A 6,016-nucleotide genomic window follows, 5' to 3' on the forward strand; every position below is an offset into this window, starting at 1 on the left:
ACACCACTTCATCTGGCCTGGACCCTCGAAGCTGCAGAGCTTCACACAGAGGGACTGGGCTGCAGGGTTCAAGCGATGGGGTGGCTCAAAGTAGCCCATTTGCAAAATTAAAGCTCCTAACATGGCGGTCACATCCTCCCTCCGGCTCCCTGCTCCTCCCAAGGCTAGTTCTAATCATTTCCCCTCCCAGCAAAGCTTCTGGGAAAGTTCTACAGGGACAGGGCTGCTGTCTCACCTGCTGCCTCTCCTCCCACCACCCACATCTGTTTCCTGCACCCCTTCACGGCCCCTTTGGCTGGCCCTTCCTAGCCCTCTCCCTGCCCTCCACTCTAGCCTCCCTGCTATCTCCTAGAAACTTGCTCTTTTCTTAGGTTTCTTGATGCCAAAAGATCCAGGCACCCCAACTCACTCACCAGCCCTTCTTGGTCATCTCTGCCTCTTCTTTCTCCTTGGTCACTTGAATGGGCCTGGCCCAAGGCCTGTTGCCACTGTCCGGTGGGGACCTTCCCCTGTGGGTGGCAGGTGATCAAAATGTTCCACAATCGCCTGGGATTTCCCTGAGCTCCTGACTTGCATCAGCAAGTGCCTCCCACCTTCCTTCCCGGCATGTCCCACAAGTGTGTCAGACTCCACATAGAATTCCTGATCTTCACAGAGCCCTGCTCCTCCTCCAGGGCCCGGATTCTGTGAACAGCACCCAACCCTTCAACTGCTAAAGCTGGAGATGGGGAGCCGTCAAGCTCCTCTACCTCACCACTTCCCTCTGATCTGGTGCCAAGGTGAGTTCACTCTCCTGTCTTAATATTCCCTGAATTGCTTCCCTGTTTTCCTCCCCACGTGAGTTCCCACGCCTGAACCTCCAACCTCCCGGCTGGTCTTCCTGCCTCTCCTTCCAGAACACTTCTGCTCAGACAACCTCAGTAGTTTTCCCTTCAGTGCAAATTCCTCAGCCTGGCATTCAAGTCCCTGCTAGACCTGACCCTGTTCCTTGCCTTCTCCCCTTATTATTTATGTGGGTCAAAGTTAACTCTTCCCTCTGCCCCATTCTTGTGCCTTTGCTCCAGCTGTTTACTCTGCCTGAAATATTCACACCCTACCCCTATTTTCAAGCCCCCACAATCCAAATCCTGTCAAGGCTCAGACCAAGGCTGCCATAGCCAGGACCTTCCCTAGGTTCCTGCAGCCACAGTGGCCTCCCTCCCTTCAAAACCCCAGTGCCTCGCAGGTCCTTGAACCACAGCCCCCGCTGTCTTCTCTCATGGCCTTTCTGACTAGAGAGACAAGCTTGGGTCCTGGGTACAGTCTTCCTCAGGTTGCCTGGTGAGGAGAAAGAAGTCAAGTATTGATCTAAGGTGGCGGCTACATTTGCTGACTGGGGCACCCCTTTGGTAAGTACTTCAAACCACCCCAACACCTTCATGCTTCAGGCAAGGCCACACCCACACCTTGAGAAAGGAGCCTGGGACCTCCACCTCTGCCAGTCAGTGACAGCCATTCCTTGGCCACAGAGATGGGCCAGTCAAAACCAACACTGTCTGGAGACTGTTACTGGGATTGGAGGACTGAGGCCTCTTTCCCACCGACTTGAACCTGAAGCTCGCAGCCATCTTGCCACAGCAAGGAAAGGGCTATGGGCGGATATGGAGACCAGAGGTGGAGAGGGAGAATCCAGGCCATGGGGAGTTAGCTGAGCCTCTGAATCAAGCTGTGCCCAGGGCTATCTCTACCCCTGGACTTTTCACTTCTGAATGACAGTAAATCCCCTTAAATTACCCCAAGTTGAGTTTTTTCTTCTTGTAACACAAAGAATCTACACCGGTAAGCAGGGTGAGGAGGGAGAGCTCCCAGGTGGCCGGCTTCTGGGATATCGGCCTCATCTTCCGGGAGGTCATCGTGTGACCTCCCTCAGCTTCAAGGTTGATGAATGGAAACCTGGCTGTTCCGTGCCCCTGGCCTGCACATCCGGTGCGGACTGCTGGCATCCCAAAGTCCGTAGGAGGAGAATGAGAACCATCTGGACTGCTGATTGAAACCTTAGGCTTCGGGTAGGGCTGGGCTCCTGGAATGTGGATGTTGAGCCCCAGGCCCAAGCCAGAGAGTGTTGAGGGCTTCTCAGGGAAGTGTAAGGCTCTCACTGGATGATGCAGAGGGACCCCCAGATTCTATGAGTCACTACAATATGGGGTGGGGAGCATACCCAGACTTTTCCAAAGGGACAGTTTCCAGCCCAGGGAGAAGACCCAATCCCACCTTTCCCAGGAGCCCTTGGGAAATGCTGCTGGAAACAGTCAGAACAGGGACTGCTGGGAAGGGAGCACAGGGATTGAGAAGTACCTGGAAGCTATGGGAAGAGAGCAGGACTGCGTGCCCTAGGAGAAATGGGGCATGAGTGTTGGAATGTTCCTGAATGTCCTTCTTCCATTATAGAGCCTTAGGAAAATGCTCCTGGTCTCACCTCTAGATGGTTGGGGAACTGGAATAGGGAGCATTGGGTGTGGAAATGGGGACTCTGTGGAAACTCCGAACTTCAGTCGGATGAGGGAAGAATCACCTTGCGTGTGGGGATGAAGAGGGTCGCTCAGGGGCTGCCTGGGGAAGAATACTGGGAGTCCATCAGAATGAGGGTACTGCCAGGATCACCCACAGGATGTATGCAGAGCACTGGGGTCTTCTATGGAACTGGAGAGTGTCCTGGGGCCTGGCACCCTGCCCGAAGCAGGCCCACTGCTGAAGGGGTCTGGTGTAGCTGGGTGGGGTCAGCAGGAGGGCAGAGGTGTTGGGGGAGTCAAAGAGGAGGGGGCAGGAGGCAGAAAAAGGAGCCCTCCCAGTCTCAGCTCCTCTGCATCCAGACGCCTGGGGACTCAAGCCTTGTCCCCTGGCCTTCTGCCCACCAGCTGCCACAAAGCTGGGAGGAACATGCTTTGCATTATCAGAGGAGCTGCCTCCCCCCAGGCATATGGTCAGCAGACCCCCAGCCCAGAGCATTATGGGAAATGTCTTCTGCCCCCACCTCTGACCCAGCCCCTTCTATGCTGGGAGTGTGCTGGACTACAGGCTCAGTGCCCCCATCACTCTTCTCCCCAAGGATGAAGAGGCCTGTCACAGTCTTTCAAGACTTGTCTCAGCTTCATTGCCCTGGATGAAAGAGGGCAGGAAGGCACTAGGGGAACGGAGAGGCCCTGATGGGCTGGCAAAAATGAAGGGTCACATCCTCCAGTCTCAAGAATGAAAGAGACAAAGAGACTCCTGGGCTGAGCAGAGAGGAGAGAGGCCTTGGGGGTGGGGTGGAGGGGAGAGAGGCCTGGGGGGTGGGGTGGAGGGGAGAGAGGCCTGGGGGGTGGGGTGGAGGGGAGAATAGGGCCTCAGGCCCAGGGAGACTGATGTCACAGGAGGAGGCAGGAGGCATCTCTCTGTCCTGAGTCTACTAGGGGCTCAGCCCAAGTGCCTACTCGCTGTGAGACTAGACGCTGGACACCGAGCAGCGTCCACACACCTGAAAAGGGCCTGTCCAAACTGAGATGTGCTGTGAGAATAAAATATACACTGTTTTGAAAATGTGTAAAAAAAAAGTCATATTTCAATAGTAATTTAAAAATATTGATTGTATATTCAAATATACTGCAGATATTATTGGGCGACATGAAATATATCACTAAGTTCATCTCACCTGCTTCTCTTTACTTTTCTAATGTAGCTATGAAAAAATTGCAAATGACCCATGTCACCTCATGGTACTTCCGTCGGACAGTGCTGCATTAAAGCACGTTCACTTATTCAACTGATTCGTACTGAGTGCTGATTCTGAGCCGATTCTCGTCTGCGCCAGGCAAGGTGCTGAGCGTTAGAGGTGAGCACAGCGGGTCCGTGTCTCTGGTTTCCGGGAGTTTAGAGCAATCAAATCATCACTCAGGTGGTGCCTAATGCAAGGAGATGAGTGGTCTAGGGCAAAGCAGCGGACCATGAGTTCGCTGAACCCAGAATCAAGAAACCTGACTTGAGCCCAGAACACAATTACTTCCTCAGAAAGTAATGAACTTAGAGGTATCTCGGGGGAGAAAGAGAAAGTGTGGCCTAGAAGGGGCAGCATGTGCAAAGGCCCTGTGCCAACAGCGAACATTGAGCTTAAAGAATTGTGAGAGGGCCTCCCCTGGTGGCGCAGCGGTTGAGCGCCGGGCTGCGAGGAAGCCCGCAGCCTCTGCAGCGCGGGTTCATTCCCAGGCCGAGGGTGAGGGTCCCACAAAAAAAAAAAAAAAAAAAAAAAAAAAAAGAATTGTGAGAGAGCTGGTTTGGGTAGCACAGAAGTGAGGAAGAGGGTGGCTGAGCAAGGGAGTGAGCCTGGAGGAGCTGGCAGGGGCCTCATAGACCCCTGAGGCCACATTAAAGATGCAAAGTCAATGAAGCATGTTCATCCTCAGAGGGGAATTGGAGGAGGGAGGAGGTGAGGCTGCAGGAGGGCAAGGAGGGTTTCTCCACAACCGGCCCCAGGGGGAGGGGGTGTGAAGGGGAACACAAGTCTCTCCAATGAGGTCTTTGGGCTTTTTGCCCCCCTCCCCACCAGGAGCCCTGCCTCAGGTAGTCACCTCCCCGCCACCCCTTACTTCAGGCCACTCTGGCTTCCACCCTCCCCACTGCAGTCAGAACTAGTGTTGTCTAAGCTGCGGATCTGTCAGTGGCAGTACCCCACCCCCACCCCCACCCCCACCCCACCCCCGCCCCGCCCCACGGTGCCGCTCCCACATGTAGTCCCGGGCCCCCTGTTTCTTCACAAGCCCCTTGCTGGCCCCTCGCTGACCGCCCGCTCACTCTCTGGGATCCGGGCACAGAAGCCTCCCCAGGCCTCACGAGCTCTGTTCTCTTTCTCAGGGCCTCTGCCAGAAACACTCTCCTCCCCCAGTTTGTTAACCCCACTCCTCCTTGCAGACTCGGGATGTCCCTTTTCTGACAAACCTGCCCCATCCCCTTATAAGGTGGGTCTGGACAGGGAACCCCACCTCCCTCTCATGGCACTGCACGCCACACAGAGCAGTAGGGGGCGCCAGGCGGGGGTTTGCATCACCCTCATTCCCACAAGCAGCCTCTGGCTCTTTTCCACCAAATTAGAGGTCTGTGCCCCACCAGAATGAGGCCTCCTCAGATCCAAGGTACCCTCATGTCTGGGACTGGGACTTCCCCCATCGACTGGAGGCTTCTTCAAGGCAGAGTCTGTCTCCTCCATAGCGAGGTTATCCAAGTACTGGGTGGTATCTCTTGCCTACTATGAATCACACTCCCCTCCCTTTCTTCACAGCCCCCACCCCAAGTCTGGGGGTGGAAGAAGACAGTCGTGCCTAACTCTTGGCTTGGGCCAGGCTGGCCCTCCCAAGATCCCCAGCTCGGGAAGTCTTGATTGCCATTCTTTCTGGGAAGCGCAAGTCTCTGGTGGCTTCCCCGAAACCACAGCCCAGCCCCACCAGAGAACCTGGTCAAGCAACCAACACTGAATAGCCCTGCCTGGGCCTCCTTGAAGAGGGCACAGCCTGGGCCTGTGAGGTAGGGCCAGGCAGAGGGCTCCAAGTCAGGCTGGCAGGAAGGGGGTTGGGAGCAGTCTGGGAGCAGGAAGAGGGAGAGGAGGGGCCAGCCTGCTAGGCCTTCTGGAGCCAGGCCCTGTGCACGCACATATGTGTGTGGGGGGTATGTCTTCCAGGCCATGTGGGTGGCTGGGAGCTGCAGGGTTATGACCCAGCCCTGTGAGCAAGCCCCAGGCTCCCTCGTGGTCAGTTTCACTTATGACATCTGGTCAAGTTCACGGCTGATGGCTTCCTGCATGGCCATGTTCACTTTCCCTCTCCAAGATCCGGGGCCAAAGGGCCCCCACTCCTTCTCTATCCCAGTTAAATTAACTCCATAGATGCACATGTGAATTTGCTAGATTTCTGTTAAAACATCTCCATCTGGGGGCAGGGACAGGAGGGAACAGGACAGAAACTCAGAGCTGGAAATTATACCTGGGTCCCGGCCACACATACCCCCCCACCGA

Source organism: Talpa occidentalis, unplaced genomic scaffold (genome assembly GCF_014898055.3).
Source record: "Talpa occidentalis isolate TD23 unplaced genomic scaffold, MPIMG_talOcc4v2.1 talOcc4.7, whole genome shotgun sequence".
NCBI classification, from domain to species: domain Eukaryota; kingdom Metazoa; phylum Chordata; class Mammalia; order Eulipotyphla; family Talpidae; genus Talpa; species Talpa occidentalis.